The following is a 15,124-nucleotide window of genomic DNA, read 5'->3' on the forward strand; positions in this document are numbered from 1 at the left end:
GGGGCCAGTGTGTGGTGATTGCCAGTGTGAAGGCTTCCTCCTGGGTATGGTGACCCTGCAAAAATGACCCCAATCAAGATCAAACTGAAGTGGGCGGAATTAAATGCTGCTACACACTAAGTAAAAATCCATCTTTAGAACATCGTATGGATGCTGAACCCAAAATATAAACTTATCTATGGTACTTTTATTTTTAACAATATTCTAACCTTTTGTTTAACAGTTGAAAGAAGGGGATGACGTGCAGTAAACAGCCATGGGTTGGATTCGAACCCAGATCTGCTGTGACAAGGACTGAGCCTATGTGGTACACGCTCTATCCACTATGCCACGCAGCACCCCATACACATCTACAGTATGTTCCTATACAGTGCTAGCTTTTTAGACATTCCAGTGAAGGATGCCTAGGGGGAATTGCCTTCTATATGGGACCTGGCACCTGGATCATTACACTGAATTGTTCTTGACGTATAGGTTGGTGCCAGGGGTAATCAGAATCTTTCTTTACATCGACCGAGACAACCCATCTGTTCACAAGTGAGGTAACCTAAAAGCGGGAAACATAAAATGACGCGTGTGATGCAGTTTAGATTGTGTTATGTGAGAAACGTCTTAAGGCTGCAGTGGGAAGGTCATCCAGTGGCAGGAGGAAGAAGAGTGGAGGCCTGGCAGAGCGATGAAGAGCGTCTGTAAGCGTCCCGCAGAGGCTGAGCCACTTGATAGAGACACACCATTAAAGTGACATACAGTCATTAGCCAGCTCAGCTCTTTCCTGCCAGCCCAATATGTGGCCGTAGCAGTAAGCATTCAGCTTGCGTTAATAGGGTAATTCCCATTCAGCTGGGATAGCGCCGGCATGAGCGATGTGTCACATCTATAGTCGGCTAGTGTAGCAGCCGTGCAATAATTTCTCCACTCACTCCCGCATTAAATGACACTCGATCTTTGCCAAGAACGTGCTCCCACTCCTCCATTTTCCTCCCGGGCCCTAAATCACACCTTCCTGTCTCCATTACATACCTAAACAGCTCTCTAAATCACTTCTCCCCTCAACATTCTTTTTATCCTCTACTTCTCTGATCCTCCTTTTCTGCATTTGTCATAAACACATTCCTAACTTTTCTCTCTTCATTGCAGGTTCAAAAACAGGTCCCGTGTTTGACAATGATGGCTCCATGACACTGTGAAGGATTTGATGGCAACGTATTGTAAGAGATCGGATCGGAGGCATCTTTCAAGTCTTTCAAGTGGCTTGATGCAGAAAATATCAATTCGATTGAATTTTTTATTTATCTTAAGGTGTAGGAGACTAGAAACCAGAAATAAATTCTTCTTTCTTTAGTTTATCAAAAAAGTTCAAATTCAATACAACCCAATCATAGGGACGCCAATTTAACTGGATGTGAAGGGTATAGGAAAAAATTGTAATCTGCTGAGTAGCTGTGAAATAAAAATCAAAAACGTATATTGGAAGGCAGGGTTTATGCCGGATGGCGATAGAAGAGCCCAGAACATGTGGGTCAGACGATCAAGCTGTTGAACGATCACAAACAAGTTCAGCACAGCAGTAACACAAATGTACGCAAGATGAGCAAGAATTTAAACATACGGTATAATCCAGGCTAAAAGAAACAAGAGCAGGAAGAAATGCCGACAACTAGGTGAAAAGGTTTATCAATATCACTACCTCTTAAGCAGATCTGACTACAATAACAAGTTGTGTATTCTATTCAATGAATGTATTGTGTATAGATGTATTATGGCATTTAAGACAATTTAGTATTTTTCCTTCAGCTGCAACCCCAGAAGTGTTTAAATAAAGAACAAATATAAAAACAGAATTCAACGTGTCAAGTATGCTTACCTTCAAATCATATAATATCTATAAGTACAAGTCCTTAGTGCTTTAATCGGTTTGGATTTGATGCAAGGGGGTAATATACTTATCACACAATGTGCAAATGATTGGTGGATCGGGAATCTCTGTTGTTAACGGGTGGAATATTCTATTGAAAGTGTTACTACTCCGCTAATTGAACATTGCCCTCCTATAATATTGTTGGACTCATGATGGACATTCTAAAATAAATATTCAGAAGTCCTCCTTATCAAAGATTTCAGTGTTGTATACTAGTCACGGCTGATGTAGCCTCAAGCCGCTATAGCCAAGTGAGGTGCACAAACGTTTAGTTAATGGACGCAGACTCTAGGAACTGGAGGACATTCATCACTACACAGAGCTCCCTCTGGAGACACACGTACCCTAACGTTATGGAATTGCAATGCTAAATTGTTTGAATTTCCTTTTAATTGTGTGTAAAACAAAGCCACTGTTGCAGCTGTTCCCTAAATGTCTAATTTCAATGAGCCAATTTGGGGTTGTCTCACTAGTATGAGCTGCTTTACGAAACTGTTCTTTTTCAACTGCTGCATTTGGATCTAGCTAAAAGCATTTGGATCTAGCTAAAGGCATTTGGATCTAGCTAAAGGCATGTGTTTTCTATAGTTCTGGAGGAGAGTGTCAGTAAATGAGGCGAGTGTACCTTGTTGACACATTCCTGCGTACCAACTGCCGGTCTAACAGCCTTGTTTAGCAATTTATAAATGTGTATAAAAGCGCCCATCCACCTTAGTTTGTGTGTGTGTCTGATCTCTGTGGGTTGGCATAAACTCGCCCTGATCATCCAATCTTTTAATACCCCCCTCCCAACTATTCATCCCCACCTTCTCGTCCTCCTCCACTTAATGTTTTGGGTTTTCAGCTGCTCTGGACAGAAAGCCCTTTTAGAATGTGTGTGTGTGTGTGTGTGTGTGTGTGTGTGTGTGTGTGTGTGTGTGTGTGTGTGTGTGTGTGTGTGTGTGTGTGTGTGTGTGTGTGTGTGTGTGTGTGTGTATGTGTATGCGTTTTTGTGTACGGGGGTTTGTGTGTATGTGCATGCGTGTGTAAAACGGTCCTTCTGCGTCCATTTTGGGAGGCGAGGTTCGTCAGAGCGTGAAGGCTAGCTGTCGGCCCGTATTACATTCGGTTGTTGGGCAATCTGTGTGTGTGTGTGTGTGTGTGTGTGCGTGTGTGTGTGTGTGTGTGTGTGTATGTTACAGCCCCAGTGCCGTAAAGCTAAATGAAGGAATCTCTGTCTTTTCCTACTTTATATCTTTCTTTCTTTATATAGCACCTTTAAAAACAGTGGTTTACAAAGTGCTTTACATACAATACATAGGAGCAAGTGCAAATCAAATAAATACATATCAATCAAAAAACACATATACAATTAGAAAGATACACATACTCATATATACACACAATAAACCAAACGAGATCAATAAGTGTAAAAAAGACATTGAGGAAGAGAACAAAAAGAGTAAAAGAATGGAAAGACTAAAAAGACAGCATCAAGTAAAAGCAAGTCTATAAAAAATGTGTTTTAAGAAGTGATTTTGCCATTGCTGCCTCTTAATCACCTTCAAAACATGCACATGCCCCGTCTCTGTCTCATGGGCTGTCTGTTTTGCACAAGATGCATGTTTTTCACACACACACGCACAAAACACACACACACACACACACACACACACACACACACACACGCACACACACACCCACACACCCACACACACAAAACACACACACACACACACACACACCCACACACACACACACACACACGCACACACGCACAAAACACACTTCGCTGCCATCCTTGCACCTCAAATTTCTTCCTGTGTTTCTTCCGCTGAACTGAAACACAATCGACATTTGGTAACCTTTATTGGCAGCCTCCTGCTCTGTACATGTCAAATAAAAGCACCACCATGTTACCAAAACCTAAATGTAGGCCTATACCTCAAATCCTCTCAGCACATGGCCGTGTATTTGGGTGTCTGCGTGTAATAGAGGTCCAGCAGCAGATATCGGTCAGTGAGCATTACGCTCCTTCACATGCCACTAGTGCACTCACAGTTCACGCAGGATGAACTCCAGGTCAATCTCCTCACAGCACAAATATAACGAAAAAGCATCAGTGGTGGAAGAGGTACTCAAATCTTTTACGTAAAGAATACTCTTTTACAACAAAAGGCCATGGAAAAGCATTAGCACTGAAACTTTATTGATTTGTTGTCATTGTAACAATTTACAATAAGGGTCACAAAAAGTAGGTACTGAGAGAATGTGATTCAAGCACCATTGATGAGTTGCTGTAAACAGACTGGGAGATACTGTATTACTGAAGCATTAGGTAACAGTAGGTTAATGAGTAGGTACTGATTCACTAACAGTACATTAATGGTCAAGTAAGCATTTGTACTTGAAGGTACACAAACTGCTTCAGTAATGGTAAGTTAATGGTCAAGTAAGCATTTGTTAATGAGTATGAGGCATTACTTTATTTGAAGGACATAAACTGCTTCAGTAACGCTAAAGAGATCCTATTATACTACTTTTCTGGTCTTCATTTATTGTTAAAAACTGCTATAGAGCAACCTGACACGAATCACATCACAAAAAACTATGTAGATTTTCGGGACACTCTTCCTCTTACCCTAGCGAGCACAGCAGTCTCTCTCTACACACTGCTTTGAGCTTCTCCACCCCTCCCCCCCCCCCTGCTGCAAACCCCACTCCGTTGTGATTGGTTACCTTCCTTCCAGCAGCGGGAAATTTTAAGGAAGGTGGGGGCATGCAGCCGGAGCTTGCCTGAGCGGCAGCATTACCATATATGGAAACATGACAGAAACGACCCCAGCGTGACAGACACAACCCGGAAATTTGAACAAGTTCGGCTCGACCGGCTGCCATAGTTTTTAGTGTTCTGCATAGCCACCCCATACGGTCAGCAGGGAATACGTCGAAATGCATGTACGTAATTACTTGATACTCTAGTATGGTTAAACATGACTATAAATCATTATAACAATGTTTATAGGTCATAAAAGTCGAAAAGTATCATAGGTCCTCTTTAAGTAATGGTTATCAACAATAATCATCAGTCAATGAGTAACATCTCAATAAAGATTGATCCAGTGTGCGACCCAAGCCAGGTTTAAACAGCGACTGAAACCAAGGATGTCAAACTTAAGGCATACCCTGCAGCAGCGGATAGATCTTCAGCATTACAGTGCTACAGAATATACCTTGAGTGTGAATGTATATGTTGTGAATATCATTAAAAAAATAATATGATCCTCCCATGTCCGGCCTGACATTGTATTAACTAATTGTGAAATCTAAGGAGAAAGAAGCTACCTTATCAACTCAACTCATAATTACCTAACCATTACCTAATGCTTCATTAATACAGTAACTCCTGGTCTGTTTACAGTAACTAATCAACAGTGCTTGAATCACATTATCTCAGTATTTAAAGACCTAATTCCCCGGTGGGAATAAGAAGGTGTATGGAACTCTGAGATCCTATGTAGTATAAATATGCAAACATTTTTGAAATCGGTTCATCCTAGCCTGAGAAAAAGCAGAAAGAGTGTTTTATGGTCACACTGTCTAACCCCTTCATTTTACTAGTGTGACATCACACTAGTAAAAATGAAGGGTTAAGATTGACAGGACAGCTGGGCCAAGGGAAGACTGAGGGAAGAAAAACCTCATTCATTATATTATAATAGCGATTTTATAATGATAGAACGCCGGTTCCGTATGGGTGAAGTATTCCTTTAACTAACCATTCTTTCCTCATTCATTCCCCAGTAACTACTCACTTTTTGTCACCCTTATTGTAAAGTGTTACTGTTGTCATTTCAATGTTATGGTCGGTAAAGATAGAGCAAATTGAACTGACTTGCCGTCTTGTAAGTCTTATCTTAACCTATAATAATAAAGCATTATTGCACATTTTGTTTTATTGATCTGCGTAATTTGCCAACTAGGAACTTCAAGATATCAAATTAATATAATGGATTCAAACTCAATACAATAATATATGATCATATTTGGGTCTGGAAAGGAGTGGAAGAATAGTCGCATACAATAGAAATACTTGAGTAGAGAGCATTATTACCCCAGCATTGTACTCCAGTACAGTACTCAGCTAAATGTAGTACTTACCAACACTGGCCAGCAAAACTCCCAAGAAAAGCGATTATGAATGCAGACACAGCTGCTGCATATTCATAGCATTACTTCCTGGTACAACTGTGTAAACTGCCTGTTCTGACCAAGTGGACTTCTCTAGAGCAGTTTATTTGTATGTTAAGTTCAGCCAAACCAAACCATGGCAAATAATAATTTAACCATTACCACAGTAAAAACATTTTGTATTTTTTTATAACTGATCCAGCCAAATGTGTGAGTCAGGGTCATTTTGTTTTTATTTGACAAAAGCAGCCATTTTTCAGTGAACAAACAAACAAAACCGAGGTTACATTTCAACATGTATTAATTATTACATTTAGGCCTATAGTAGAGAAACAGCTTGAGGCAACATGTTTTCCTATGATCTGTGCACTGTTTGCGTCACTTCTGTAGAAATGGAGAGGCATGAAAGCGTCTGAGCGCGATGACAAGTGCAGTGGAAGTTGAAAGCAGGTTGGATGTGTGGGGCTCAGAGGACGAGAGGGTGAATCGAGACAAACCGCAGGCTTCTGGCTGAGTTGCCACAGGGCTGCGGTGGCAGTGTTCTCACACCATTCACTTCCTCAGCCTTCTCACGCGATGAGCCTCAGCGAGTTGTCAGTGTCGCTTCAGTTACGCGCTTACCTCTTCCTTAAAAGGTTCGATTGTATTGTGTTTCTCCTTCCCGTACACAGGCAGATCATCATTTCTAGCTTGTTTGGGACAGGCAAGATTTGATCTGTGTATAGTAAGAGATCAAAAGCAGGAATACATTGACATTAAAGAAGCATGCTTTTACTTGAAGCTAATCTCTGGAAATCACAACAGCACTCAGGACTAAATATGCAGGTGAATTAAACACAATAAACACATATGGGGTTAATACAGCCACTGCAGCCAAAAACATCCTGTAATTGGAGGACTATGTGGCAGAGTGGAAGGGCTCTTTTATAAAAACCTGTTCTGCAATGGCATCTATTGGCTGCTAGTGGGTACTGCAACAGGTCTGCAGATTTGGAGTAAATATGTTCTTCCCAAAATATATCTATGAATTAACAATCTTAAATGTTTTGTAAACCAAAATTACATTGTGAACCACTCAAGACAAAATTATAAAATTTATTATACATTATATTATATCTAATTATATTATAATTAATTTAATTATAAATGGTTCAGGTTAAATAAAAAAGAAGAAGTAGGACTACTTAACTAAATGACAATGTAGTCCTCTATGTGTACTTAAACATTAAGCAATACACAGCTTATGGACTAACTGTTAAACACCTTGATTTCCGATTGGAGTGACAGCCGAAAGCCGTTTCTAAACAATTCTACACGTGGAACCTTAATTATATTTTCTTTATGGCAATCAGGGCAGCTGGCTACAGATCAATGGCTCACCAGTGCTTTCCCTTTCCAGACACATTCCCACACATTTGTTTAGCTTTCTTTATTTTACGCACACCTCACCACATCCACTCATCTACACCACTGACTGCCACTTATTGTATTTTTGTAGTTACAGTATGTGTTTCTAATGATTTTTTCTTCTTATTGTAACAGGGAGATATTCCATCAGAATAGCTAAAATAAAACCAAGCTCACCTGAAAAAGCGAAGCTGAAATGAGCGTCATCTCCCAATGAAGCCTCAAGTCATTCCACTAACACAGTTCAGCCAAGGATGACTAATTCAGGGACTGCATAGCCTCTCTTACGCCCTGTTCACACTATGGGCCGGTTTCACAGACAGGGCCTAGATTAAGCCAGGAGTAGGCCTTATTGTGGATTTGTTAAACTGGGACGTTTAAGTCACTTTCATGGATATGGCTTAAGTTTGGTTTAGTTAGGCCCAATCTAGATCCACCCCCTATCCCTATCCACTATCCCTCCGTTTGCGCGTTCGCGGGCCCGCCATCAGGGGCGGTTCTACAGGAGGGCAAGGGGGGGCAGCGGCCCCCCCACTGAAGAGCCTTGCCCCCCAGCTGCCCCCCTAACTTTTGCATTCTCAAAAATGTACTTGTAAGAAAAAACCGCCACTATGTCAACAAGCCACTCAAATAATTGAAACAAACAATAAATTGAACAAAAGTAGATAATTTTGAATCTAATCTTATGCCCTGCCCCTCAAATACTTAGCCACGGCCCTGCATCATATGCGCATATCGGCGATCACACAGTTTGTCACACACAGCGAGTCAGTGCGCTGCTGTGCCATGCAGCCCGGCGAAGAGTAACTGACCTGCGCCGAGCATCTGAAGGTGAAGTCAGTTTACCCTTGTGAATTTTAAACACACCCATTTAACTTAAAGTTAAATTGTAATGAAGGTAATGCAATGTAAAAGTAGCTAATTCATCAATAAGAGCACACCCATTAATCGTTGGCCAAAAGGGAAATCACTCGCTTGTGACTTGTAGGATCATATTGCCCTTTTATTAATAGGCCTATTGTAGTACAGGCAAGAGCTTGATACAAATATTTAAAAAATAAACTTGCATGTTCGGATCCATACAATTTAACAGTGGGTCGCCGTTTCGAGAGAGAGAGAGTTGCCGTTTCTGAGGCACAGTGCTAGCTAGGAGATCGATAATTTGTTTGAATAGCCAAACATAGCCTACTAAAAACTCTCACATATCACAGCAAACGAGCTGCACAAATTAAACCAGGTTACATAATCATATGTTAAAGACATGAATAAATAAGTGAAGGAAAAGAGGGAAAAGAAGAAATAAATGTGAGGGATGAAGAGGTGGTTTTATATTCAGACAGAGGGACAGAGGCAGGTAGTGATCAGCAGGCAGATGAAAGGTAGACAGAGGGTCTGACTGCAGTCCCAGCCTAAACTACTGTAGCCTATTGTTATTCTCCTTCCATATCAATTCCACTAGACTAGAATGATATGTCATGTCACTCAAAATAATATGTTTCAATGATTGCCTGTTTTCTGTTGTAGCAATGTGTTGTATAGGGTAAGCTATGTAGGCTTAAGATATAGGCTACAAATGTCTTATTTTATCAGAAATTATGATCAATATAATATATATGGGGATTCCCGCTACCGTCCTGCCATGCCCCCCTGCCAAGACCTGTTGCCCCCCCTTCGCCACCCCCCCAATTTTCCAGATCCTCCACTGCCCGCCATATTGAGTGTCGTCCCAAACCATCGAGCCTCGAGTGTGAGTGGGTTATTTGATTGTTACATAACCATGTACCTCTCAAAAGCTTATTTGCTGACCCTAACCCCGAGCCAAATAGTGTGGCCTATTTCAGTATAGGCTATATTAATATTTTGTTAGTTGGACTATTTAAATATTACTTAAGAATGTTACTAAAACCAGTAAACAAATGGTTATGTACAGTTCATACGGAAAGTATTCACAGCTCTTCACATTTTCAACATTTATTAATCATGCAGACAACAGTTCAGTGCTTTTTATTAACAGCCATAGGCACATGAATACGTGTCTCTTCTGAGTTTTCATTTATCAGTGCACTAAAGAGACGGAGGTTAGAGTTTTCAAAAGATAATTTTTTGGCATTTTTATGCTCTTTATTGATAGTGTAGAGACAAAGTTGAAATGGGGCAGAGAGGGGAGTGACATGCAGAGAACGACCGCGGGCTGGAATCGAACCCGGGTCCGCTGCTGGCCGAGGTCCATGGGGGGGACGCCCTACCAACTGAGCTAAGGACGCCCTCGGAGGTTAGAGTTTTGAATGTAATACCCAGTTGACAACTCGTGGTTTTGGGTCTAAATTAAAGGGACGAACGGTTTTATAAATAACGTTAGGCTTTAGGCTTTAGGTGGAGGTTTACAAAATCTAAAAATAATCATAAAAGCAGAAAAGGGGGGGGGGGGGGGGAAGAAAAATCAGAAACAATCTTTGTATATCTTGTTTGTTGTCTTATTAGGGGGAGGAACTGTTGCGGGCACATGTATTATCCATTCCCTGTGTTTATAATCTTTTGTTTACTAGAGCTGAATGTTGACATGTTGTAGCTAAGTTTATGAGTGCTATGTTAGTACCTACACTTCCCAGCACCTTAGCGTGAGGATGTGACGTCATGACGGAAATGCGAGGGACTGTTTGAAATTGGACAGCAGCCGTGCAGTTCGAGAGCCGAAATGTTTCACAGACTTGCCGACAAACACACTAAGAGGATCTGTGCTTGACAAGCTTACCCCACCTTTAAATATCTATCACTGGGGTTAATAAACTCATAGGCCTATTTTAATGTTTCCATCGAACTCCCATGAAAATTAAGCAGAAAAAAAGAGCTGCAGCTTAGCAACTGTTGCTAGGCTGCAGCTTTTTTTGTTTTTTGTGTCACTGATTTGAGGGGTGGAGCCTCTGGAACAGAATCCTGTGATCTCTGAGCTGGCTGGTTTGAGGGGCGGAGCTTCAGGTACATTATTCCTTTAATTTCTTTAATTTTCCTTTGATCTCAGGTTGTGATGATGTCACCTGTGTATTCGACTTTCAATTCTAGGGAATTCCTTTGGTCAAAACATTCTTGGTCTTCTTTGCAGCCGGTCGCATACTAACCAAACAGTTTGTGAAAACTAAAAAAAACAAGGAGTTTAGAAAAGAAAAACCAAAACGCATCAAACAAAATGGATCAAAATACGGAAGTTGTCCCCATAATTGGAGGAGGCGTACCAGTTCTGACAGAGGAGCTGCCACAGTTTACAGTGGAAGGGGTTCGTCCACTCATACAAAACTTTTTTGATCATATGACAGAGGTACAGTGGACCCTTTTAAGGTCAGGTACCCCTGAGGAGGCCACTAAGATATTGTTGGCCGACCTGCTGTTAGATGTTATAGCAGCAGTTGTAAAAGAACTTGTGATGGCTCTCAGGGGCATCAATGTTATTGTGTCTGAGGAGTTTGTAGTTACTAATCTGGGACACACACTCCCTCAGTGCTTCGCTGAGATTCTCGAAGTAACGGACCATGTCGTGAGTGACAGCTCAAAGCGGCTCACGGACATGATGGGTCAGGAGATAGCAGATAGTGTAAACTCTGCCATCTCCAGCAGTCTGGGCAGGGCAGAGCCTATTATTAGTCAGCGTGTCACTCCCCCACGCAAACTCAACGCCATGGTCAATAATGCCTGTAAAATGGTACAGGCATTCGGAGGGAAGCTGAAGGTGTTGTGCTCTCCGCGACCACTGAGACAGAGGAACAGTGAAGAGAAGCAGGAATTGGTATTCACTGATGACTGCTCTCAGTCAACAGTCGGAAGTGTAAGAACGCTGATCCCGGATAAGGTTTCCTCACACGAAAGCTTGGTGACAACAACAAAGGCTGTCCAGGAGCTGATTAGAAAGGAGGTCAATGACATGATGGAACCTCTTTTGGATGATGTTTCGGACTCTGACTATGAGCTGCTGCACAAAGAAACCTCCATGGAGATTGATTTTGCAGCAGATGACATTGCTCAGGTCATAATTGAAAAGAGTTCAAAAGATGCAAGTCCAGAATCAGAATCCACACTGAAGGGCAAACCAGCCATGAAAGGTGTTGGATGCAAGGTGAGGAACTTCCTTGCAAAGCGCTTTGCCAAAGCTACTATCTATCACATAGTGACAAAGCTTAAAACTAGATTCAACCTTGACCCAAAAGTTGAAAGTACAAAGTCAATGAAGTCACTAATAGATAGTGTTAACTCTCTGCTTATGACAGAGGAGGGTGAACAAGAGAGTGGAAAGGAGGTTCATGTCTTCCGTAAATTTAAGAATGTTTCCAGCGATAAAATGCTGGTATTTACTCAAGGACTCTCAGATCTCCTCTACAGTCACATTACGGATGGGATGACACCGGAGATCATCTCAGAAACAATTAGTAGAAGGGCAACCTGCAGGAGTGTGTCTGTTTCTCCATCACATGACGACATGTATGCGAAAATAAAGACCAAAGTGTGGGGTTTTGTGGCACTGATGGGGTGGTGGGTTAATACCCAGGTCCTCCGCCACAGTAGAAGGGTGACACTGGTCTTAATGGAGGCTGGGCCACCAGCACAGACGCTGGAGGTCACCGCCGTGGAGGTGAGTGACCCATTGCCAACGGAAGTTGTTATAGATGAAAAGGCGCAGATAGATGGAAACCTGCAGATAGATGGAAACGCACGGATAGATATAAACACACAGATAGATATAAACACACAGATAGATGTTAACGAACAGATAGATGTTAACGAACAGATAGATGTTAACGAACAGATAGATGTTAACGAACAGATAGATGTTAACGAACAGATAGATGGAAAACAACAGATAGATGGAAACCAACAGATAGATGGAAATGAACAGATAGATGTTAACCCGCAGGAAGAAAAACGTAAGATGTTTGTCAGGGTTTTTGTTGAGAAACTGGTTTCACGTACACTCAGCGAGGCTAAAATTAGCTGGACAATTGGTAACATAGAGGTCATCATCCAGCGTATCTTTGAAAACACATGGGCAGAAGTTGAGGGAACAGATTTTAACACCTCCATAAAAACATTTAAGAAACTAGACAAGGTAATTATGAAGGACCTGTGCAAAAAGTGGGGCTGTGCAGAGATGGTTCTGGTGTCAATGTATCTAGGGGAACCAGAACTTGAAAAATGCATTGCCTCATTTTTCGGGTATTACTTGATTGTACCACCAACAAAGCATGGCCTCATCCGCAGGTTCCTTTCAGCTACTCTCAGAGTCATGTCAAAGCCCTTTACTAGAAATAGGTATTAGGTGAAATGTAGCATTCATCTTGAAGGAAAATGTTTTATTTTTTTCTTTCAAAATGAATACAATACAGATGTCAAGTCCTGCCTCAAGTCCAAGTCATCTATCTTCTCCTCTGTTGTTACCATAATGTTTGGCAGGACTTGGGTTCATAAGGCCACCTCAGTGTGACATCATAGGGTTATCTCCGGGTGCTCCGGTTTCCCGAAAACCACACAGCAGTTTGACACTAGCTATTGGTTTCATTAATAAGAACTTGTAACATTTTTCATCTCATCTCATGTCATCTTCATCTGACTTGAGTTGCAGGGGGACACCATCAAAATAATGATTGTGCAATCTTTAGATTCTCCTCCTTTGTGGGCAAAATCATCTAAATGCCCTTTACTGCAGCTTTAAAATGTAGAATTAAGTATTAGGTGAAATGTAGCATTCATTTTGGGGGAAATGTTTTGATAATCAATTTTCCTTTTGTTCAGAATGAATACAATGCAGAGATCAAGTCCTGCCTCTATCTAATCTATTTTCTCATCTGCTGGCTTCTGCCATCATAGGGTTTTACTCCGGGTGCTCCGGTTTCCTAAAACCACACAGCAATTAGACACTAGCTATTGGTTTCATTAATAATAATTTGTAACATCTATCATCTCATTTCATTGTCAGGCAGGACTTGGGTTCGGGTGTGGGGCACGGGGTGACATATTATAGCAATAAGAACCGAACTATTAGGTATCATTAAAAAAAAAAGCTTCAATAACAACAACAGTTCAATAAAAATATTAAAATTCAAATTTCTGCCTATATCTCTTGTCTATATCTCACTTTCACTTGAATTTCACTTCTGTTTAAAACACAAAGAGTGTGTTATTTTGCAGCATATTATTTCTTGTGAAATCCAATTGCATCATCAACACAATCATTCTTCGTTACAATCATGAACCAAAATTCTTAGTACTTAATACTTAGTAGATGCAGTGTTATTTGAAGGATTGGGCACTGAGAACCAGTTCCAAATCAGAACTTGTAAAATAATTCCGATTCCAACTCGATCATTTTTGAGGAATGTTCATTTCAGTTTGCTTACTAGTTCCTACGCATGCGTGCAAGGACGTCCCTACAACATGCATCAACATTATGGCTTGTCTACAGTCTGTGTCCATATGTCTTGATATGAGCTAACGGTTTGCATGTTCATCCAACAGCAGTGTTGCCAACGACTAAGACCTAATTAGTCAAAGGCAACAAGTGATAAATCGAGCTACTCTTTTTATGGTCAGTTAGTGAATGATTGTGTTGACAAACATATCACGTGCAGCTTTCAATTGACGATAACCTGAAGTGAAACTAAAATTATAATAGATTGAATTTTATAATTGTGAGGAGGATGTGTAACACTGAGCCTTTCTAAACTGTGTATAACAGAGGCCATCACTTTTGCAGTTTCCAACTTTATTTGATTGGCAGTGAAGCAAACTCATGGACAAGCCTTCCATTGGTAGACAGACATTAACAAATCTCTGATTGGTTAAAATACTCTCCCAGAGCATGATGGGAAAACAAACATGACCTTTAGTATCGAAGCTAATAACATTATTTCATTGATAATGGATTAAATATGACAAAAACTATCAATATTTGATCTTTGAGTATGGACTTCTTCTACAAAGACACCGAAAAGTTGCAGACTGAATAGAAAAGCTTCAGTAAGGGCTACAATCCCAGCTTTCAATGGCGGTTTAAGGAGAAAATATTTTAATAACCAATAAAATCCCCAATAAACTACAGAGATTCCTCTGGTAGACCACACACTGGTTCTCAGCTGGAGCTACCATGGCCACATAGGCAGTAGCACAGCACGTTAGATTTTGAAAAAATTAATTAGGTGTTTTTGGCCCACATTTACAGTTCCCTAGAACTGTGGGGCTCATGTACCACAAAAAACAACACAGACAAATGTCTAGGCAAATATGAATAATATGCTTATTAGTGTCCTAGAAATCTTGCCAAACAGGATTTAGACAAGTTAAATACAATACACAAGGATTTTCATGGTGCTGGGGAATCCACCACTGACCTAAGCATGAAAATAGTTAAAGGTAGAATAGCAGGTGGAGTGGCCATCCTTTGGAACCGTAGATATGACCCAATGGTGAAAGTAATGAGATTAAATGTTGATTGGGCCATAGGGTTAGAAGTATACTTTAATGGCAAGAGGATTACCATTTTAAATATATATACACCCTGTGAATCATATAAGGCTGAAGATTAATTTTTTAACAGACTTTTATCCACTCCTTCATTGAGGACAATGATTATTCTTGTGTGTATGTCTA

Source organism: Ammodytes marinus (assembly GCF_949987685.1).
Source record: "Ammodytes marinus genome assembly, chromosome: 16".
NCBI lineage: Eukaryota > Metazoa > Chordata > Actinopteri > Uranoscopiformes > Ammodytidae > Ammodytes > Ammodytes marinus.